Raw genomic sequence first — 24,888 nt, 5'->3', positions numbered from 1 at the left:
CTACAGGGACAAGACTGGCACCTCTCACCATACTTAGCTGTTCACTTGTCTCCTACCATATAAAATGTTTGCCTAGGTGGCAAGATTGCTAACATCCTAACTTTTAGACACCTAAGTTTAATCAAGATGAATATCGCAACTTTATTTAATGAGTAAATACTAAATACATGCCCGAGTAACGTTTCATGGTGGATAAGCACAGCTAACAAACAAAATGTAAAAATAAACTAAAAATAAATGACTTGGGTCTTTGGTTAACTAGAAGAAAGCAGCTGTTAAGGCATGCAGGAAATTTTTCATAAGAGTTTAGTATTTCAGCTGGAAACAGATAAACATATAACATTGTTCCAAGGAGTAAGAACAATTTTCAGTAGAAAATCAAAGCATCCTGAAGTGCACTCAGGGTCTGTGTCTTCAAGACACACACATTTCAGGGAAGAGAAACTAATCACTTCTGACACAGGGACATTTGTTAAACTGTCAACTGCCCGTAAGAAATAAAGCTGAACCTTTCCTTCCTACCTCCACAGAGCATAAATCAAACATGGACAATGAATTGGTAGTCAGCAGCTGAAGCCCCCAATTGCAATAGATAGATAGATAGACAAACAGATAGATAGAAAAAATATCATACAACAGATTTTTGTTGTTGTTGTTGATGTTGCAATTCTGTTAAAGCTGTAAACTAAAACAACTGCCTATAATGTCAGCTAGATTTATTATTCAGTATGACACAGTCACCAATATTGGCATAGACTGCTGCAGGGAAGCATTCTCATAATCAGAGAGTTGAAAGCAAGGTCATCAGTCACAGTTCTCTTTCCCACCTCAACTAAGAGACATTCTTCTTTCTGTTCCTCTTTTGTAACCTTTTGATGTTTTTGGTGTCAATTTTTCTTTGGGCTTTCTTCATTTTTCCCTTGTGGTGGAGGACATTAAGTTCTAATAAGTCAAAAACTTGTCATTTAATTTCGGTACAAATATTATTCATTTAATAGGGTTGTATTTATCTGTCTTTCTCATGACAGTGTTTTGTCCTTGTGACTGTGCACCACATAATGCCATATCATGATAGATTTGAATTTATATAAGTATGGTCTTTTTCAGAACTGTAATATAAAACACATTATTCAAATTAGACTCACCTCCAAGATCTTGCTTGGATGCTTTCTCCAAGATCTTGGAGGCAAAGGAGCAAGCAGCCAGTTCAAACAGTGCAAATAGCATTTACCATCTTCATAGGTTATTGCATTTTTTTTAACTTAGATTTCTCCACAGACAGTGAATATATAAACATTTTTAACTATCCTACATTTAGTCTGTTTGCAGTTTTCACTAACAATAAGCTAATTCTCCCTTCCAAAATAATTTGTTGAATATGTTTGGATGACTTAACAAAACAAGCTGCTTGACTGGCATTTTGAAGTTAATAGGGCTGGCTAATGAGAGTACCTGGAACTCCAAGCAAATGTGTTTTTATTGCATGCTTACAATGTAAATTGCATGCTTATGTTTCTGCTCTTATGTGTCTCCAATGTGAAGGACTGCGTATAGGAAACAGTATTCTGAGTAAGTCTTCTTTGCCAATGGATACATATTGAGACAGCTGTGCATCCTAAATCCTCTCCCTGTTTGGGACTGAATGGAGAAAACTAAGATTCCGTTGATTTCATGCTGGCTGCAAGAGGATGGACTATGCATGATCCATCATAATCCCTGACAATGCCACCTTAACATACCATGGCTTCAGAGCATAATTCAGCTGGCAGAGTGAGTTTTGACTGTATCAAAATTTTTCATCATGAGACCATTGTATTTCCAACCCAATGTAGGACATGAAAAGAAAAAGTGATCCCTCTTCCTTTAAAAAACACTGCCAGTGGCAGAGGAGGCGGTAGTGCCAATTTTCTTTTTCATATTAAAATATATGAAATTATGAAGTGCTAGAGGAGCCACTCACCTGATACAAAGAGCAAGATGCAACTGACAAGAGCAGAAAGGCTGAGCTGTTTTACTCCTGGCATACTAACCATGGTAACTGATTAAGTGTAGCAGGAATGTACAGTGTCTGAAGGAAATGTACCTTACAATTTACCATGCAGCACAATTGAAAGGAATGAGTTTCTACCGTTAGGGCACTGCATGGAAAGTTTTGCATGGAAAGTTCTGCACCAGAAGATTTACTATGAGGCTGTAAATTTTGTGTTGTATTTAATTTGACCCACTTCATTGAATAACATGAGATTTTGTGGGACTTAGCTCGACTCAAGATTTTGGTATTTAAGCCTAAGTTTACTCTTGCCAGAAGGTATGACAGTGCAAGGAAGAGGGCATTCTCTTCAGTAAAGTCCCAACATTATTTCAGGTCACAAAAGTTACATTAAAACTTTGTTAAGATGAGCTCAAAGTGATTTTTTTCCAGATAAGGAGGAAAAAAGACTATTACTTAATGATAAAATACACCCCTATAAAATGATGCTCAAACACATGTTTATAATATCTTGCAAATTTAAAAATAAGATTAACACTGTTCTCCCATAATGATATTCCTAACATTTACATTTAAATTTCCACAGTGTCCTCATATATGATTATTGCAAAAATATAAATGATTTTTTTTTTTTTTTTTTTACTGTGAACCATATAGTCACAGCATACCCAAAATTATGCAAATTCCAAAAAATTTTAATAGCTATATAATCAGTCTTTCTATACAGGCAATCACGTTCTTTATGAGCTGGATCATCTCCTGCTGTAAAAAAAAAAATAAAATACATAAATAAAAATATCATAGGAAGGAACTGTGAAGGGAAAATGAATCTCAGACACTCAGATGAACTTTCTGTGACTATGAGATATGATTTTGTTAGAAATTCTGCCCTAGCAAGTGGAGTGTCAAAAAAAAAAAAAAAAAAAAAAAAAAAACAATTGTGGTATTCATTATTAAGAATTTAGGTTCCTGGGATGTTTACATTTTCCTTGTTCTCACTTTCTACTTCTTTTGTCTCTAGAAATCATGTGAATTTGTATGAATTCATCTCATAAAATCATAAAAACTCAACTCATTAAAAAAAAAAAAACAAAACAATTAAATGAAATTAATTCAGTATTAGCAGAAAAAGCAGTTTCGGGGGGGGGGAGGAGGCGGGGGGAGGGGGAAATGTCAGCATGCTGTAATGCAGCCATAAAAATTAAGACAAAAGTAATGAACCTGCTTAGATTTGAAAGAAAAACTACAAGATAGTCAACGAAGTCTGAAGCAACATCCGCCTTCCAAAACCTACGGTCTTCCAAAAGCTATGGTCCTGCTGGCCATGAGATGCTGTAGAGTGGAAAAGTTTACAGAATTTCCAGAAGAGGTTAGCAAAGTTCATAAAAGAGATATCTCCTGAGTAACTACAGAATAAATAGAAACTACAGATGGCCCGTGTAGTCCTAGTGCAGCAAATGACTGGATGGTAGGAGAATGCTTGTGGGGAGCATATTTGCCTTGTTCTTTGACTCTTCCCTGGGTAGATGTTTTTGGTCACTGGAGACAGGATACTGGGCTAGATTGATTGAACAGATTGACCTTTCATGGCGCCTCTCCCATTCTTAATTCAGACGTGAACAAAATAGCTCTACATCTCTGTACAAGGTCCTTGTGCCTGGTTGTCTATCACATATCCTTCTTTCTTCCCTAAAATTACTTGTGAGACTTTAGCTGCCCTTTCAATCACTGTTTTAATGTTGGAGTTATGTTTGGAGACATAACTCCAAAACGCAACACTGTGAAAATACAGACTAAATAACGAGTTCTTGATTTGGGCTTGGATTTTTTTTTCCTTCAGTGGTAAGAAAGTATTGAAATGCTACTGTATTTCAGAATAAATTAGATGTATTGTCTCTTGTGCCTTTTGAAATTTTTCTGTAAAAAACTTTATTCTGAACTTGAATGGCTGAGAATACAGCACACTGCAAAATAATATTTAACTCAGAGAAATGCATTTCATAAATAAAGCCTTTTACAAGTCAAAGTTGTGCTTTCATTCAAACTGTAAATTCAAGAAAGAATCAGTACCATTGTGCTCTCAAAGCAGGATTTTTCAGCATGTACTATTTTCTATGAATACCGTTCAAAGCCCTTTCCCTCTGTAAAGAATTTCCAAAGGACAAATCAGAGCCACCTGGTAGACTAGTTTTTAAGAGTACAACTAGCACAGAAATGCTTTGAAAGTCTGGGAAAGCAGAATATATTCCTCAGAATGTTAAATAATGAAGAAAAATAAAACATCTAAAAATCCAAGGAAACAAATCATATTCGGTAGCTTTTACTGATAGAGAAGTACAATTTCTAAATGTCTAATTAAACTCCAGTAATTCAAATTTTAATATACTATTTTAATAGCATTTTAAATTATTTTGTGATGTAAAATAATTGCTAAAATAGCAACTGAAAACTGTAAGATTAGATCCTATAATAATTTCCAATGCCAAACAGATCCTTGGAGATTTTCTCCTTGAAAAGCCAAAACAGATGGATAAATTGTCAGAGAAAACCCATAACACACTTCAGCCCTGTAACTCATTTTCCTGTGCCAGTCTCAATCCTGAGTATTCAGCTAAGAACAATGTTTACTATTAGCAATGTGCAAAAATATAGCAGTGCTTACTCCTGCCAGGGTAATAGGACATTGTATTAAAAGTGCTGTGTGGATCTAATCAAAGTGGGGTGTGTGGTCACCTTGGTACTAGAGACAACAACAACAACAGTGAAAGAATAAATAGGTAGATCCAACCAACCATGCAAACTTACGGAGTGACCTGTAAAGCATGGTTTGAAATATGGATCATTATTAGCGCTAAATAAATATTGCAAAACACATACTCAACAGATGAGATATTAAACTATCTCATTCTGTGCTCGCTCCATAATTAACTGCTTTTTCATAAATACATTAATGACTGCTCCATACTGATAAATATTGGATCTTAAGCTGTTGCTGAAGAATATTCACATATTTTAAGACCTTTATCCAGAAAACGTTTGCATGTAGCACAAACTATCAGGATCAAACTAAAGGTACAAACATGAGAATTCACCTCAGAATTCATATGTTGAGTACCAGTAAGTTTCAGCTGCTTTACTATTCATTTATCATGGATAAGAAAAAGTAGCATTTCATAAACAATATGTCTCAACAGTCACATGTGTTTGCAATTCAGGTAGATATTAAATTGCTTATGTTTGGTGGTCATAAGTCTGACAGAAAGGAATCTTCACTTGGAAGGTAGACATGCCTGTAAAAAGTCATTAACAGTGCTACATTAGTCCGCTACTACCTTTAAAATACAACATAAAGTCTTTAGCTCAAAATGGAAAATTAATGCAATTAATAGTAGAGGTTCTGAGTCACCACTAGTGGCTCCCATTCATTTGGCACTGAATATGTAGTATTGCGCTCATCCAGCAAGACAAAGAATACATGCACTAGTGAAAACTTGTCACTGTGGAATCCAACAGCAATTGGAACAGAGATTACTTTTAAGTCCAAAAAGAGATATAAAACATTTAAAAAAAAAATCCATGAAATTAGCTGCACCAGAAAAGTACATCTGTGGAGCACTTGGTGGTCCTTGCAGAAACTGCTTCTGGGACAACCAATGTTCCAATGTTGTTTCACTTTGATGGTTTTTGTTTGTTTGTTTGTTTTTTGTTTGGTTGGTTTGTTTTGTTTGTTTGTTTGTTTTCAGAGGGGTTGTAGTCTTTATCTGGAGACTCATAAGTAAAATCAAAGCATTTGCAAGGAATAGAATAGAAAAATTTTACTATAGTTGTTAAATTTTACAGCCTTCAAAAAGCTTTCAAAAATACCTGTTCACAGTGTTGTTCATAGTTTTGAACCCATCTCTACAGACAAACTAATCCAACATTTCAAAGTGCAATACCAGCTATAGCTAAATTTTTGTTAGGAGGATTTCAGATCCCCAGGTAGTGTTCTCTTCAAAAATAAAGAGACTTTTTCATTTCAGCAGGTAAATCCCCCAAACCAGGGAGACCCAGACTCTGACCTGCTTTCTCTTTAGGCTGAAGATGGGCTATAAAATCATTTTCTCTATGAGAAAATTAATGGTTAATTTATAAAAGTGGACAACTTTCAACAGCAATTGAGATACACTGCCTTAGTACTACACCTAATTTTTCCCTTGCATACTCTACAAATACACTTTCACACAGTCCCTTGGGTCTTTAAATTCATGTTTTGAAAGTATCGTTTTCATTCCAATGGACCAAAGAAATGTCAAAGCCTTACCATGTTTAAGAAAACTGACTTATTTTCTGGGCAACCTTACTCCAGAGTTACCATCTGCTAGTTCTGTACAGTGATTGCTACATAATATTTTCATTGAAGGCAGATACTAATGCTAAACTGCCCAATTAATTGAATCATTCATTCATCAACTGGATTCTTTGCACTTCACGTCAGCCAGCTGTTTTTTTTTCTTTACAGGCTATGGATCTAAAGCAACTTTCTCTCAGCTGTTTTTCTTTTTGTACCACTTAGGCTAAATATGATCTTCAAACACAGAAATCTTTTAAACAGGTCCAGAAGAGAAACCTTCATCAAAGACCTCATCTCAGCTATGACAGCTTGAGAAAACAGGCCAGTTAACAGAATGGAAGTAGGACTGTTAATAAACAGAATCATACTTTTCTCATCATCAGATCTGATTTTGCCTATTTGTAAACATGTATGAGTCTTAATTTGTTTTCCCCATCCCACACACTTAGGATGTTTTGCCAGTTTTACATAAAAACAAACTAATTAGCAAGAGGAAAAGAGATTACATCTGAGATTCTTCCCAAAAAGTAAAGTTCTGTAAGGGACCTCTTAATATGATGACTCCTCTGCAGGCAGCCATTGGACCTCAGGTGTCAGGAGAGACAAGGAAGGTTTCTTTGCCACCATTTTAAATGTTTACAGACTCCTTCTAAAACACCTGTTACTAATTCACTCAATTTCTTTACTTTCACATTGTCTATTGCAGACCAAAGGAGAGTATTTCCAAGAGCTATGCACAATGCGCAGAATATAACTTGCAGAAGACCAAAGATTGCTATGTGTCATTGGCAAACAGACCACAGTCTTTACCAGCCTATCAGAGTTGACCATTAAAATAAATCCGTTGTGCAGGAGAGCCATGTTCTGACTTCAGTCCACTGACTTCAGTCCACTAGCCTTTCAGGAAGGCTTCTGTATCTCTCCTCTCCAGCCCCATCTAAAGAACTAAGCTGCAGCTTCCTAGGTATTTTGTAATAGCATGTTCTCAACATCCAGACACTCCTGCAAAACATAGTAGAGCCTCTTGAGATACAATCTCCCCTCATTTGCTGGCACTGTTCCATCAAGTCCACCAGATCCACCAGGATGTCTACAGCTGGGCAGGACTCCATCTGCAAGTGTTAAGAGTAGGCCACCAAAGGTTTTGAGATAAAGACTTGATAGGTCAGTCAATTCATTGACCTAATAATAATGTCACCAGACTCTGACATAACCTGGGAGTGATAATGGAAAGATGCATTTAATCCTGCTGTTCCATCTTATTCAAAGTATGAAGACTGAAACATATATTAAGGATTTATTCAATGGAATAAAACAAAAGGAAGCAGCACAGGAATTGCAGTGTACAGCAGTAGGTAGCCATCCAAAACACTTGTCTTCAGCTGCCCAGAAACTGCATAAATCCCTCAAATATTTCTGCATTAATACACATACCAGCAATGTCAGTAAAACACACTGTGTACTTCGGCAAAAGGACCTTTTGAATTACAGAGATGAAAAGCAGTTGTGTTCCTTACACACAAATGTAGTTTGAAGAGAAAGATACAACACTGAAAAAAAAAAAATAAAAAGTTCAACCAACCTCAGGTCTTTACTCCAGGGGCAAATGAAAACACAGACATTTTCTTTTCTAAGATCTGATTATAAGCTTTTTTTTTTTTTTTCCCTCCTTTTTTCCCAGGCCATTACTCTTTATGACCAAATTATATCTCTTGACAAATTTAAACTTTATAGCTAAAGAGGGCAACATTTCCATCTTCCATCATTAATTACAGAGATTTTGCAGCCCATTCCCATGGAAACACAAATTTAACTGGCTTCCTTCTTTTGTTTCTTGTTCCTAATTAACCAAGACAATAATGCCTTCCCTTTAGAACATGAGTACCGCATAGTTTTTACAGGAAAAGGTTGGTCTTCTTTCCTATTCCCAGAGCAGTTAATTAACCTCTTCTTGTATTGGCCAGAGGTGGGACATATCACTACACCCATATTGTGTTATAAGCCTATTAGGTAAGTTTGCTTAATAGTGTAAAGTACATTAGTGTTTAGTGCATACAGTCACATGTGGAATGACTCCAGATGCCTTTTTCTTAACCTATAGCAGTAGCTAAGCCATTTGGCAACTGAAGCAAATAGAACAAAGTAAAAAGCAGTAGGGTAGCTAGAAAGATGGTGTTCCTTTTGAAAGAAAAAAGTCCCATCAATTTTACATGTGAATGTAATACCTATGTATAACTGCACTTATTGATCTGCTACTCCATGTTTTTCACAACTGTCTAAACCCTGGAAATAAGATGTTAAAATAACTGTACAAGCATTCTCCATTCTCCTTTCACAATAATGAACACAGGAGACAATTTTGGCTGACATGTGCATGCTTAATTTCATGTACATGTATACACAAAGAAAATGGGACCACTTCCAACGCCCAGCTTTATTCTTACTGAAAACAATGAGCAAATTACTTTAACTCTACACATTGCACTCAGTATGTGAACAAGTAAACTTATGCTTTAACTTTTTCAGGACTGGGACCAAAGCAAACATCATCAGACCAAGAAAACCAATATCTAAAGTTGATAATTGAAAGTGAAGACTGAAAATATCCCTGCAAATAACATCAAGCGTTCTCAGCAACCATATCTCAGATATCCAGAATTTTTTTGACAGTGTCTAGATTGTTAACATATGAGCATCATCTGTCCATGCCAGAAGGCAACCTTTAGTTCCAATAATAAGAAAAGAGATTTCACTTAAAAAAAAAAAAAAAAAAAAAAAAAAAAAAGTATGTCTAACTGGATCTATCCTTACAGTTCATTCACCTGTTTCATAGGTTCCATACAGATAGACTCTACTCTGTTATACTCTATTGTATACAACATCTTCAGGTGCAACAACAACGGGGCCAAGTACCTAGAGACATTATGACCCAGTTTTACCTCTCCCAGCATTTTGTCTTTATACCAAGAAATTTCAGAAATATCTGAAATGTCAAATCAGTCAAAGCATGTTGGCTGTTATCTTTAAAATAACAACAAAACATTTGTTCCACATATATTACTGCATACACTGCAATTTCATTTGTTATATGTAAAATAATGGTAAACATAAACAATCCAGGAGAAAGTATGTTTATGATATGAACAGCACTTACAGAGAAATACCAGCTTGAGAACCACAGAAAATAGGAACAGTTAATAAGCCTTTAAGCTACTCCTGTACTTTATTTGTCAGTGGATATCAAAAAATCTCTAGTGGCAACCATCCTGTTTTAGAGCTTAACTGTCCTTAGTGTTTGGAGACATTTTTTCTACCGTGTAGCAAAGATCTTCCCTGATTCAGTTTAAACCTCATACTTTTTATCACTAGACAAGGTGCCAGGTCCCTGTTGTCTCTGGCTTAGCTTTTTAACCTCTACAAGCTGAAGGTTCTCTTCTGTAGAACAGCTTTCCTAGCATTCCCTATCTTGTATCATATAGCTGATTATTCCCATGTGCGGGAGGACTTCGCTCTTTCTCTGACTGATTTACATCCTGTCTACCACACGCTATTGCTCCAATCAATCAACATTTCGCATTGTAATCTTTCCAAGTGCTTGTAGGTGTCCTGCCCTTGCTTGTTTTTGCATGAAAATTTAATAAGCTCATTCTCTATTCTACCGTCCAAATCCTTAATGAAAGCAACAAGTAATACTGACCTTGAGAAACTTCACTCATATTTCAGTGTGTGAACAACAGATAGTGACACTCAGCATGACATCTTGGCTGCTTGTTTGCTCACTCTACACTAGTTCCACAATGTTTCTATAATTCTTTTATGGGAATGCTGTGCAAGACTACCAATTTCTACTGAAAGTCAAGTTATATGTGACGTCGTTTTCTTCCACCTCCACAAAGCTTTTCCCCCCATGTTGTAAGAGGAGATTATTTAGCTTGAAGTTTATGAATTCTAAACAGGGAAGGTGCTTTATAAAATGGGGTGAAGTTTCATTACAAACTTGGAAACACACACTTGATTAATATTTCCTAATAATCATTGGTATTTGAATTAAATGAAGGTATACAGGTATATCTAGATACTAGATATACCTAGATATATCTATATCTGATATATCTAGAACTATGTTTTGCAGCAACTCATAGAACAGTCTATTAAAAACAATCAAAATTTCTAGATTAGCTATTGCCAAAAATAATCCTTACTATGGTCATGTTTTATTGGCACCAATACTTGAAGCTAATGAGGATAGCTTCTTCATGAGGTAGCCATCCAAAACACTTGTCTTCAGCTGAGTTTCTTCATTTATTCATTACAATTCCAGATTTTTGACTGCTCCTTTCCTCATCCAGAATATTTTCACACATTATTTCTAAAGCAGCCATCACTCTAAGCCAGAGCTTCTTACACATCCATTTTCCCATGAATTTGTGCAATGTGTCTTTTTTGTGTGTGATTCATGGAATTGGAGAGAGAGCTACTGTCCATTTTTCTTTATCCCAAATTGTAAAACCTCAAGCTTTTATTTCTTTAGAGTTCACAAAACTATCCCTCACATACATCAATCAATATTATAGACACTGAAATAACCTCTGCAATGTATTGTGGATACAATTTTTGTCATTAACTGTCCCTGCAAAGAACTGTGTATGAAGAGACAAAAGTACAGGTTTCATGAGGGTCAGAACATAGAAATATGGATTGAACTTTGAAGTCTTGCTATTAACCTTGATAAAGGAAGATGGAACATTAGGAAATTTTCAACTAATTGTTTCTAACATGCATAAGGTTAAAAAGATTCTCCATCTAAAGTTTCAAGAGACGTTACAGAAAAAAAAGGAGCAATCACTAGAAAAAAAAAAAAAATCTCTATGAAAAGACCCCTCAATACAGATTTGTAAAATACACAAAATTATTAGAACTTTCTTCCTCATAACTGTTACAATGTTTGCTCACAGAAAGCTCTTAGTGTGCCTCATGGTGCACTGTCATCATCACTGTGAGGTGCAAACACGTTGTGACATATTGCAGCGGGATGACCATTTTAATTACTCATTTTAATAACAGACTGGCCACTACAGTGACTGACAATAAACACTTTCCCATCTGCCAGGTTGTTTTGAGGAGAAGGAAAAGAAGGCATTTTGTTCCCTTCCCAAACTCATCTCTCCTCCAAAGCACAGCTGCTAAGCATCAAGTATTTCTTCTTGTCTCCTGCCAAGCTAAAGAACACAATAATTCCTGATACTAAGTAGGAAAAATAGGAACTCTAATAACAGAACAACACTGTTTTCAGTGACAAGATAGACCCTGTAAAACTTTGGATAAAGGATGGGAGCTAGAAAACACAAGGAGCTAGAGATACTCACACCTGGACCAAACATATTTTCAGTTGGATGTGAGTAATAACCCATTCTACACCTTAGTTTCCAGGTACATAAAACACAATTATTTGGTCTCTGAAGAAAGCAATTCCCCGCAGATGTTGTATGTTTTTTTTGGCCAAGTTCTTTAAGGAATTACTATAATTATCAGTTGACAGAGGTAAAAAAATTGACCTTGACTATAACCACGAAGTAGCAAGTTAATTATATGCATAGGATTCTCTGATTTTTTTTATTTGTTTGTTTGTTTGTACATTGTGAAACTCATGGCACCTATGAACTTTCAGGAAGAAACCAAGGTAAGCTTGTAAAGTTAAATCAACAGTGTTTACTTTGTTTCTACAACTGTATTATAAAAATTACTGACAGAATCTCAGAAGCATCTAGATTGGAAGAGACCTCCAAGATCACCTAGTCCTACCTCTAAAAACGCTGCATGTTTAAGAAAGATGGTTTTGAAAGATCTCAAATCCAACAGTTCATTCATTACACAGAGTAAGAAGAAAAAATAATCCATTTCAAGTTTCATGCCCTAAAATAGGATGTAAACTGCCAATAAAAAAATAAAATATAATTGAAACTCATCATATCAACCCTGAGTCCAAATCCAATAAGACAAAAAAAAAGTAAATGAACAAGTAATAAAGACTCAGTTTTAAATACAGTTGTTTCTAACCCTAGTTATGACTGTTATGAAGATATGATCTAAAGCTAGACAGGGGTAGAAGGTAGATTTTTTTTCTTAAAAGATATGTGACAACACGATATTGATTTTTTTGTAAGTAAAATCACTTTCTCTTTCTGAGAACATTTCTGAGACAGTTTCCGATGTTATATGGGGAGAACTCCATATCTACTCAAGCCCTTAGCCAAAGAATTATTGAACAACATGTCAGATGCCAGTTATAGTGTATGATATCGATCATTTAGATCTTTCCTCCTGAAATCTACACAGGTTGTCTTGTGGTGTTGGGTTTTGGTTTTATTCCTTCCCACATCTTGTTGGGTAAACCAAATGACACAAAAAAGTTTTCAGAAAAATCCTGCATGGTTTGCCTATGAAGTAAAAAGAAAAAGAATTATGTGAAGTGTTAAATCCCATTGGCAAGAACAGCTTTCAACTGACTCATCAGGATATTGTGGCAATGAAGCAGTGGCTACAGAAAACATCAAAGTGCAAAAGAACTAGACAATTAGCTATACAAAGGATAGGATAAAGAACCTTTCAACTCAGGAAATGGCATTAAGATTCTGTCCAAAATATCATAACCTAATGGTACATCAGCTGGAAGCATTTTGACAGCATGTGGTGAGGTCAGCTGGTAGTACTGTTAGTAATCACAGCCTCAGCCTAATGGAACTCAGGGACTACAGGAAAACATTTTCTTCTTTTTGCCTTTTTCTCTTTTAGGGAAAAAAAAATAGCATTAGTTTTCTCACAGGAAGGTAATTTTGAGAAAGCTGATCTTCAGACAGTACAGAACTGATGAGCTGTACAAAAAGGATTCATTGAGGGCTGGAATTTCCTGCCTGTGGTAGGGAGATGGACCAGGGCAAGACAGAGATTAAGTGAAATGCTGCCCAGAGCTGCCACTTGCACAGCATGGCAGAAGCTGCATTATCAGAGGAATAACAACTGTCACTTACCTTTATGTGAACTAAGTTCTGCCTGTGGCTAAGCATTCTTTGCTCCCACCCTCCTTTTTGGCTCTTCCTGCACCTCCGACCTGTATTTATAGAGGTATTTGCCAGTCAGGGCAAATGATGTAGTGCATGCTTTTGGAGATGCAATGTATCACAACCTTGTTAAATCTCTGTATAAGGAGCACAAAGGGAGGTAGCCGAAGGTTTAAAACTCAGCACCCAGTGTTAAAATAAATAAATAAATAAATAAATAAATAACAGTTTAATTAAAACATTCCCTATGCTAAAGGTACATACTTTCGTACTTTATTTTGGGGTATGGTTATACCTTGTTACACTGGGTGGGCTAAGTGATCACTTTTTCAGCAAGCCCTTTATTATGTTTAATAACAAAACACGTGTTTCAAAGCAAGACTAAAACAAAAATAGCTGCATTTCTGCATAAAATACTAAGAATTAGACCTTTTAAGTGTACACCATTTTTGTGGTTATTTTAACCATGAATAACTTCTTAATGAATTTTAGGTTACAAGAGATACTGGGTGGGTGGGGGTTGAAGTATGTAGTTAGTCAGGGCAATTACTACCTTACAAACACTTAAAGCAAAGTGAAGGGAATTTCTTCTCTACCTTCTTGAATTTATGCTGAAGTTGCCACATAGCAAAACTCATGAAAATAATTACTTTTCTAATTACAGAGATGTTCAAGCAGTAAATTACTTGAATTTCCACAGAAAATGATTAATACTTTTTAGCACTGAATGAAGCGCAAAATCATTAATAAAACCAACACATTCTGTATCTTTATCAGAACTTTGGTCACAAGCAAAATCAGGAAGACTCAGGTGGGTGACACTCTTCTGCCTTCCCAATTTAATGCAAGCACAAGTAACTTCTGTGAAGCTGAGAGGGAGGCTAAGGACCTTGCCTCTGATTAGTGTCTTTTAAATGCCATCTGATGCATTTCTATGAACTTCTAGCCACTTGCTGTCAGTTTGGTTACATCTGCCCCTCTGGTTGTTACACAAATTCTTGAAATTTAAATCAATTCTTGGATCTACCACAGTCAGTAGAATAATTGAATTCAATTTCAGTCACGTCAGAATTCCTCTCTTGAACTAAGAATTAAGTGATTTTTTAATTCCATTCATTAGTGAACATATTAATGTATGCAGACATATCCATCTTTTGGCAGTACTGTGTGATACCACTATAGAGAAAGGTATTCAATCTAAAATGAATCACAGTGATGTTATGTGAATATTTCAAAAAACAATCTACAGATATCAGGCCAAAGGCAGCATTCTTTAGGAGGTGCTTTTGAATTTCCTTCTATGATAGAAATCCTGCTTCAAATACAAGACTGTCTTCTTCTATTTTAAAGTGCATATAAGTACATTGAAGTTCTCTATCACGTATGCAGAGAATTTGTCTCAGTATTTTCACAAAAATTCAGCAATTTCAATTTTAACTGTTGCATAATAGCTTAAATTGCTTTTTAATGTCATCTATATAAAATGAGAAAGTCATTAAAGGCTCTAATCTTTAGCACTGCTGTTACTCTAACATTTTTTTCCAGGCAAAATACTGATTCATTTTAAGTTAATGGGAACTTTGTGGAATACATTTTTCATGTACAGCATTTATAATAATGCTTTCCTTGCTGTTTATGTAAATTTGTGTGTGTGTGCATGTGTGCATAAGGAGAAAGCATATACAAAGAACAAATGATCAATTCATTTTCAGGAGCCTTAGAAAATCTGTTTTCTTTCTTGGTGGAAGCATTTGAGGTCAAAGGTGTGTGATCAAGGCGTCAAATCATTTGGTTCCATGTAGCAAACATGTTGGGAAAGACTAGATGATCAATCTGTTAGAGTAGGCAAAAGCATATTATAAATCAGAAATCATATACTACCACTTGTGACATTCACCCCTCACTGTGAAAAAGACTGTATTTTCTTGCCATCTATCTTGCCATCTCTAAGTATTTTTATAAAAGTAAAATTAGATTTATTTTAAGAAAAATGATGAAATTCCAGAGGATGTAACAGCAAAAAGCAAAGTTTCAAAATTCTTTGGTATTAACCAGCTATTTTACTGTTACAAAGAAAATAAAAAATCTTTTGACATTGAGTAAGAAAACTGTATTTATCCAGGACAAAAAAAAAAAAAAAAAAAAAAAAAAAAAAAAAAAAAAAGCAGTGGACAGAATAAAGTGTAATTTCAACTGAAAAATGCTTTAACTTCTATTCAACCTTCAGAGAAATATTTTTTCTATTATAAACAATGACAAGGATAGAGCAGGCAATAATGTGAGAAATCGTTAATCTGTAATTTTATATGCCTATAAGAGGCCAATTCCAATTTTGCACAATTGCAATGGATTTCACATAAAAATGCAGTTGTTACAAAATACCTATTTTATTGTCTTCAAAAGAGATTAATACATATGCTAAACCACAGAGCATGCTTCTATTGTGAGAGAGAAACTTCTTTCACACTAATTACTATTATATTTCTAACCTATTCATAAAAATAACATGAAATCAGTAAGGTTGAAAAAGTCAGTGATGGACATCAAATACTGATTCTTCTGTCTCTTATAGACAATCTGCTTGCTCCCTCAAAACAAGAGTCTAAGAACACAACACCAACATAACATCAAACCAAAGATTTGAAACCAGTTATTTTTTCAGTCAACTACCATTCCCATCCCAAATTCCAAGCATTTTGGCCACATGAAGTATAAATTGTGTTGTTTTCTTCCCTACTACGCATTTGCTAATTATTCCTTTTGTTTAGATTCAGGAACTGCTCTTCATGTGTACTGAAATGTGCAAATCTTTGAGCCTCCTGTGTTTCTATAAACCAATTGCTAAACTGTTTAACAATTCCAAAGTCGATATTGAGACATGCCCATGCATTTGTCCTACTAGAGAACTAATTCTATGACAAGTTGAACTTACTTTTTTGTACTTGTGAATGTTTGAAGAAGCTATACATATTCATAGCCTCATTAAAATGTCTTACTTATAATTACTTCCTCAGCAAGTTCTCTGTTTTATCCTATGAACTACTTAAAAGAAACACTGAGTATATCTGTAATAAACCTCCCTTTGCTTGCCAAAATTCTTCTCTAATGAAAAGAGATCAATAAGCCACAGCGGCATTTATATGTTAAACTGTTTAAAGCACAATGTATATCACATAACGATCGTTATTAAGCCAAATTTACTGGCAGTAAACACATAGTTGTATTTTATGACACAAATTGACCTTAAACTTGCAGCAGTAAGTAACACTGAGGTCTGTTGACAAATGTTTGGAGTGACAGTGTTGGCAACTAAGGTACAATGATTTAATTTTTCATTTTTTCCCCTGAGATATAGCTGAGGTGAGACTGCTAAAATGACTCAGTATTTTCCTCCTGTGCATTATGAATCTTTAAGCAAAACCAATACAATGGCAAGGACAAAGACAAACTAGAATATCAGAGAGCCAGATTCAGTGCCAACAGGGAAAAAGGAAAGCTCATTCACAGAAACACTGAACAGAACTGGTGGTAAGCCGAGTGACCTGAGTACCTGATCCTGTTATTCCAGGGTGCCTCTAGTGTCAATGGCATGAGGTGGCAGAAGAGGCTGATGATTTCAAGAGCTTGAAATACTCTAATATCTCCCTGAAACACATAGGTAGATGCATAAAACCAGCTGATGAAACTAAAGAGGGTCCGCTACAAAGCAAGCTAAAGGCTTAGTCTGGAAGTGATTCCAGATCCTATGGTTCCCAGTTTTGTGCTTTAACTGTTCTTGGTCTGTAGAATGAACCTTGAATATAAGAACTGCATAGTCAAATATAAGGTTTTGTGTTTGTTTGGTTGGGTTTTTTTACTAAAGAAAAGCTACAGTTCATCTGTTGAAATTAGTGACCAAGCTGCAGGTACTCAACACCCAAGCCATTGCAAGAATGAATATAGGTCAGCCTAGTCACTGAGCACCAGTTCAGCAAATGCAGTACCATCCCTAGAGATCCAGACAAAAATAAACTAAAATATGCAGCCACAGTAAAGTGACTCAATGCTACTGATTGAATAATTCCCTTTTTTTAGAGTATCTGCCCAGATATGCATCCTACTCATTGTCAAAGTAATTTTGGCCCAGTGAGCCAGAAATAGGTTTGCACTGCTTGCTGCAAAATTACAGGCTGCTCCTGCATTAGAAACAGAATCATGTGGAAATGATTCTCCAAAAAATGCTAATGAGTGGATGCCTCATTTCAGTCACTACTTTATTACAGCCAGAGAAGCAGAACTACACAAGATTGCAATGTATATTTTTGTGTTTCTCCTACACAGGTTTAAGCACACTGTTCTGTTTTTGTTTTATGTTTTTTTGTTTGTTTTTTTTTGTTTTTTTACCCCAGAACTGAAGCTCCACAGCATCTCTCAGGTGGCATTCCAGACCTGCAAGATCTAGATTTCCAAAATGAAGACCAGAGATCAAGTTTTGTATTATAACTCTCTAGTGATAAGCACCTCAGGAATGAGTTTACCTGTCAGAACTGCTTCTCTTGTAAGTTTTCTTCTGATTGCTTTTGGCATAACTACATGTGCTGTTTTTCAAAACTGAACAATTTAGACAAGTGAATGTGTGCACCTCTGATAGCTTTTAACAGGCTGAGGCAGGGCTGTAGATGAATGCCCAACATTTATAGTTTCCTTCGTAAATAGTTTATAAAATGAAGTGTCACTCAACAATTCAAAAGCAGACTCGCAATCCCACCACACAAGTTCTTTTTTATTTTTTCTGTCTGGAATACAGCTGGCATGCTGAGATGTGACTCTGTGTGCAGATTACTCTGTGTTAGCACCAGTATCTACAAAATGTTCTTTACACAGGCACAAAAAATAAATACAGCAATAAATACAGCCCTTCGTGATTTAGGCATGGCTGATGTAGAGCCATGGAATTCCTACATCCCACATCCTGCCAACAGAACAGGAGCTCCTAATGCAAGCAAGATATTACAGCAGGACCAAAATAGTAATGAAAGATGATTTTCAGACTACCACCACACAAACTACACCTATAATGGTTACTGTTGGGTTTTTTTGCTACCATATCTCATTAGAAAACACTGTCAAATCCTCAGTGTCCATCTGAACAAAAAGCTGGAAACTAAAACTAAATTCTTCCTCTCTGCAGCATAAGGCAGACACCTCAGAGGACTGCCTCTACTGACAGGCTGAATGTTGCATCTATAAAATGAAAGAAGAAATTTAATCTGGTTCCCCTAAACTGGCGTATGTACGGAAAGATGCCATCATGATTTTGACAGATTTAACTTGTGGCAGTACTAAAACTAACTTCCAAAAGTCACGGCCTTATGAGATGCAGAGAAGTGACATTTTCTTCTTCCTTAAGCAAACTGGCAGCAAGTTCTGCACTGTTAGCAACTTTCACATCGCCTCAGAATATTGAGTCTTACCTAAGATATTTATTTCCCGTATCAAAGAAAAAATTCAAATATGCTGAAACATGTTTATTAGAGGTTGACATCTCCAGCATATTTCTATTGCTGTCTATTCAAATAATGGACCGGCAGTCTCAGTGTTTCTGAGTGATACTTCCTTAACAAGAGCATTTTCTTTAGTTCATCGCCCACAAGACATTTACCTATTATCCTATATGATCTACTGCATAAAGGCATGTTTAAAACCTAGGCATTTTTATTTCTGTAAAATAGAAATGGCTTTGAAGGTGGCTGGTTGTTCTCAGAAGCTAAGGGATGTTGCATAATCATAGAAACACTGAATTGTCTGAGGATCCATTCAGCTCAAATAGCGCATCGAGCACAACAAATACTTTTAAAGATCCAAAACATTATAAGTTAATTTTCCATTTCCATTACACATTAAGTAGTACAGATGGTTCCATAAGAAATCAGCACCTGATCAAACTATAAGGAAGTAGGCTATAGAAAGCAATATTTTTCTACCAGAGTGCATAGTAACAAAAGACCTTCCCCTTATGAGCAGTTTTGTTCTCGTTGTGGCTGTGGGCTGCTCAGCTACCATGGAGCTACTTCCAAAATCTTTTACAAGCATGCATGATAAACTGTGCATCACACTCAGGTGATTCCTTGGTTTGCTTTCCTGAAGGGAATATATGTGCCAAAGCAATTGAGTAGGTTGAGTGGTAAACCTGATACTAAAGTCATTAAAAATAAAAAAAAGAGAGAGATGTGCCCAACTTGCCACATAAATCTTTGTGGCACATATTCTGTTAGCAAAAATCCTGGTAGATAAAGGAATGCCAAGTTCCTTTTACACTTTAGTAATTAAAAAACACTTGCACCAAGAGCAGCAATATTAAACTTTGTTTTTCTTAAAATTCCTACTTGAGTATTTCCAGCCTACAGTAATTAACCCTCCAGTCTCAGCTAGATGATATTTCTGCTTTCTATTTTGATACAAATTTTGCTTAAGTTAATGGAAAGATTTCCAGTGGTTTGCTTTGGATTTGTTTTCTTTGGGATTTTCTGGGGAGAGAGAAAGGGTCTTCCCTAGGAAAACATTCTGTGTTTCTGGCAAAATGACTGCATTAACTTCTGTTTTTCTCCTCTACAGCTTGGGAAAAGAGGAGTCCAGTCCAAGAGTACCATTCCAACTTTTTGAAGCTCAATTTAATGCAGATCTTAGCCTTTTTGTATTCAACACATAAATAAGTTAATCAAAATCACAGCTCAGGCAATTGTCTTGAATTCCAGGGAGTTACTACAGAAATATGCTAAAGGTTAGAGGGTGGGAAATGCTTTTCTTTACTCACAAAAATCTTGAAAAGATAGCTAGTTCATGCTATGAAATTAGAAAATATTTTAGATTTATCATTTTTGCAGGATTGAAGACTGCTTTCTGCCCAGATCTGACAGTGTTCCTTTTTTTCTTAATTCTCTCACATGATTATGAGGTTTAGCTATTAACAGCATTTTATTTGCAATATAGAAAAATTAAAAACTTTAATTATTAGAATAGTTCATATGTGCAAAAATTAAATTCACCTCCAAAGCCAAGAGATTAATTCATGGTCAGAAGAACATGTAATTAGGAAAAAAATCAGAAATGTGCTCCCATTCTGTATTTTACTGACATGTTCAGTGATATGTAAGGAATAAAAATTGTATAGAATTTAGTCTAATTCAGACAGGGTAGAGTAGATAACCTCTCCTGCTAATATACACAATAATATATGCAAATGCTGTGTATAATCTGCAAAACGACCATCTTTGCAGATTGTAAGGGGGGGGGGAGGGAGTTAAGTTATTTTTGTTCCACTGATTTAGACATTTTTAGACAGTAAGCTGCTGTTCACGGAAAAATCTCCATTTAAAATGAATTTCCTCACATCTGTGATCCTAGGCTATTCTTTTGCTTTGATCTCTTTTTCCTGGAATTTTCTGGCTCAGTCAGGATATATTTTAATACAATTTTTTTTAAAATATGAAAATACAACACTGCTTCTGATTTCTCTCTCTCTTTAAAAAAAATAAAATAAAATAAAATAAAATAAAATAAAATAAAATAAAATAAAATAAAATAAAATAAAATAAAATAAAATAAAATAAAATAAAATAAAATAAAATAAAATAAAATAAAATAACCTTTTATTTATAATCATCAAGAAGTGGTGAATTTGAGAATTATTTCAAGGGCTCCAGTGTAACACTTCAATGCAATGCTTAGTGAGAAGTTTAAAATAAATACATGGAAGCTTAGACTAATTCAAAGGGCCTTATCAAATACTGTAGTCTGATGTTTTACTAGAAATACTCTTTAATATGAAATACACTACATTTTATCTTTTCAGTGTTACTAGCAAACAGATTGGATGAGTAGAGAACAGGTTGCACAGTTATTTTGGAGACTTCTAGGTGCTTTTCAAGACAGATTTTGGCATTGCATCATTTGGTGCTCTATCATCTTGTTACATCATGTAGAAATTTTGAAGCAGTCTGGTCAGAGCACAGTACTGTCACTTTCTATTAACCTTTTTATTATTTTTTTTTATTATTTTAATATTATCAAAGGCAAGAGTACCAGAAATACAATGGCCTGATGGAGTGAATTTCTTAGCAAGCACAAAAAGAGGAAAAGAAATTCCACTGTTTTCCTTAAAGTCTGTTTGAGTCTTAAAGAGCATCAAGGAGCTGGAGCCTGATACCTATTATAAGTAATTCCCAATAGAATTCTAAGTGGGAATGGGCAAAGCAGAAGCAAAACTTCTCTACCATATTTTCACTGATTGTCAAGAAGGGGAGGAGAGAAATGAATGATGATTTCATGATGGCAGAGGCTTCCCAGCTGAAGTACAGGTGGTATTGCTTGCAAATGTCCCACTTCTCTGTACTGCTATCTATTCTGTTTACACATATGTACAATGCAAATTGATCTCTGAGCTGAAGAAGAAGCACTATTTTATTTTATGTTTACTTTGAAGCTCAATATTAAATGAGAAATAAGTTGCTCAGAAATCTGAGGCTATAAGCATTGACATCATGCTCCAGGAACTGATGTTTCCTTTCCTACATTTCTCCAGTCTGTGCTACTACTCCTTCCCACCCCTCTTAAGCTGATTTAAGTCCTGGGAATCCCAAGATATCAAATTTGGTTAAAAAGTCTATTTACAACACAGAAGTCAGAAAGGATGCATCAGTGAGGGACACTTGAAATATATAGACAAACAAATTTAGTCACTTATGTTTTGATAGTCTGTAAAGACCTTTTCAAATACCTGCCTACCTAACCAAAACTAAATAAGGAAAAAGAAAAAAAAAATACCATTCTCTGAACTTCCCTCCACCCCAAAGCACAGACAGCTTCCCAAAGCACATTCACAACAGCCTGGTCTACAGCATGTCCACACATTCTGTTTTCTCCTTGCCGTAGAAAGAAATACCCCAAAGATTAGAATTGTTTCTCTACAATGTTTCTGTCTGCTTAGGATGAGCAAAACCTCTAATACTTGTTAACAGAAGCATAACAAAGACTAAGCATAAGTTCTTTAAACAGACATAAAACTAAACTTCCAAACTGCCCACAGAAGGGAACTTAAATCAATTCTGATTTTCTATAACCATAAAGTTTTGAGCAACTAAATTCTGCAGATGCCAATGAGCTTTTTGTTTGTTTGTTTATTTTTCCCACATAGCTACAGCTTAAGAATCTTATACTTCTCCTTTGTAAGTAAGTAATTTTGGTAACTCCATCTCTTACACAGAAATAACAATCTCCAAGCATGGAACCATAGAAAAGGACTGATAATAACCTCCTAATTTTAAAATAAAAATAAAAAATAAAAAATAATAAATAAAATAAAAACAGTAACACTTTCAAGGAAATGTTCTGTATGAGACCAAATCAAGAACACAACTGCTGTCTCACGTTTGCTCATACCATTCATTAATCTTACATTTTTCAAGGGGCTGGGAAATCCCCATCTATCACAGAGACCAACAATTGTGTTAGTGGACCAAGATGAATCTTGATCAACAATCTGAATCTATCCTTAGAAAATAAGAAATTTAGCAATTCAGACAGTACAATCAGTTAATTAATGTACTAATATTACCCCTAACAGCTTTCTAGACATACGCACAAGATGAATACCTCCTAGAAAGTGTCATTTTAACAGGGGAAGCTTTATTTTACAATGCTTGCATAACCAGTATTACAGAAATACGTATGAAGCATACACAAGTGCACGTGCGTGATGTGTTTGATAAATATACATCCTGTCTATTATGTTACATCTATTCATTTTGCTGGGAAATGGCCATCAGATGAAAACATTTCTTCTGGTTGAGAATAAATTTGACAGAACAATTGAAAACAGAGTTTCACAGAGCTCTAGATTTGCATTCAGGAAATACAGCCTATGGTTCAATAGGGCTTGTCATAGCATGGCAACTTGCAGAGCACATTCACAAAGCAGGAACATGATCAGTGATGAATATCCATGTCCTTTCTCCACCAACATCCTCTTTGTTTGATTGAGCATTGAATACATTTTCTGGCACAGAAGCTTGGCATTGTTTCTGCAATGCAAGCCAAATACATATATTTTCTAATTCCACCAACATTTGCCTCTAAAAATTTCTGTGTTAATACACTTGAAGATTAAAGTGGTGCCTACTAATCTGGGATGTCTCAGGAAATTCTCAGAAGTGCTGTTTCATCAGTAAAAGAAATAGTGCACATTTTAGATGCACTATAAAATATTTATACATAGTTCTTCATTAATTTTATTCCATATTAATGTCTGGCTGGTACCTTCTGAAAGAAAAATGAGCATACAAGATAATAGTAAATCTAAATTAAAGAAAATAATTTAATCAAACTGTGGCCAAATTGCAGGAAGCACTATAAATCCACACTATAAAATTGGCATCAAGGTTTTTCAGGACTCAGAAACCTCATCAACTGCCAATTAGAGGCCAGATAAAATCCCAGTGGGCACCAGTGGTATAGCATTCCATCATATAAAATTAATGTTGCAGGCATGAAACGAAACAGACATTACTATAAGAACAGAAGATTCAAACCACTGCAGTAATTACAGCAGATCTGAACAGTCAAAGGCGGATTCATGAACGTTTTTTGCAATTAAGTGGGGTAGCTTCTCCCCACTGTTAACTCCCAAGGTCACATACACACAGTTTTGGCAATGTTTTGGACAGCCTCCAGTTTATTCATCAAAACAGTGATCAGTCTAAGTGCCATAAGTGTTAATGCCAATTAATTATTTGGGCCAAATTTATACAAAATGCATACTCTTTTTTAACTCTTAAAATATCAGCCTGGAACAAAAACATTTTAGGACTCAGCACCTGCATCGTCTCTCAGCAGATTGTATCTGTAAAATCATTTAGCAAGTAGTTATGACTACAAAAGAATGCCAACCAACATTGCTTCTTAGAATAAGACAATATACCACATTAAAATAAAATAATAATAAAATAAAATAAAATAAAATAAAATAAAATAAAATAAAATAAAATAAAATAAAATAAAATAAAATAAAATAAAATAAAATAAAATAAAAAATAAAATAAAATTTATTCATTACAGGCTTACAATGAGTGATCTAGCCAGCTCCAGCCAAATTCAGATATATGCTTATGCAGGAATCCTTGGATGCCTCCAGTACCTTGCAGTGCTGTGAGATATACACTTATACTAAATAAATGGAGCTGGGGATCATGCTCTGCCCTTGTGAGCAAGTAGCAGGAAAAGCATCTGATCAGCTGAAGCCTGTCCACTGGCAAATCAATGTAGCTGCAGGCAGACTGCTCTGGGAAAGGTCCCTGGCTTTTGTTAACCAGCACTGAGCCATTCCCTGGCACTGTAGGAGAGAGACAACTGCTTAACCTGAGCCAAAACCTCACCAGAAATTGTGCTAGCAGTTAAACAGTGTGGATGAGAGTGGGACATGACACAGCTGCAAGCTCTGGCTCTCCTCTGTGTGGCAGAGAAAGGCCACATTT

At 35.4% G+C, this 24,888-nt stretch overlaps 1 long non-coding RNA gene across 1 annotated transcript in view; it reads right to left on the bottom strand.

The window, feature by feature from the left end:
• LOC106017680 (uncharacterized) overlaps positions 1–24,888 on the bottom strand; it is a 151,316-nt gene that overhangs the window by 7,755 nt on the left and 118,673 nt on the right. The window contains exon 3 of the long non-coding RNA XR_002403038.4: positions 13,352–13,431. This is a non-coding gene — a long non-coding RNA (uncharacterized lncRNA). The remainder of the gene's footprint in view (positions 1–13,351; positions 13,432–24,888) is intronic.

The sequence above is a fragment of the Anas platyrhynchos genome, chromosome 5 (assembly GCF_047663525.1).
Source record: "Anas platyrhynchos isolate ZD024472 breed Pekin duck chromosome 5, IASCAAS_PekinDuck_T2T, whole genome shotgun sequence".
Classification (NCBI taxonomy): domain Eukaryota; kingdom Metazoa; phylum Chordata; class Aves; order Anseriformes; family Anatidae; genus Anas; species Anas platyrhynchos.
Note: the sequence above shows the minus strand (reverse complement) of the source record. Positions and strands in the feature narration are given on the sequence as shown.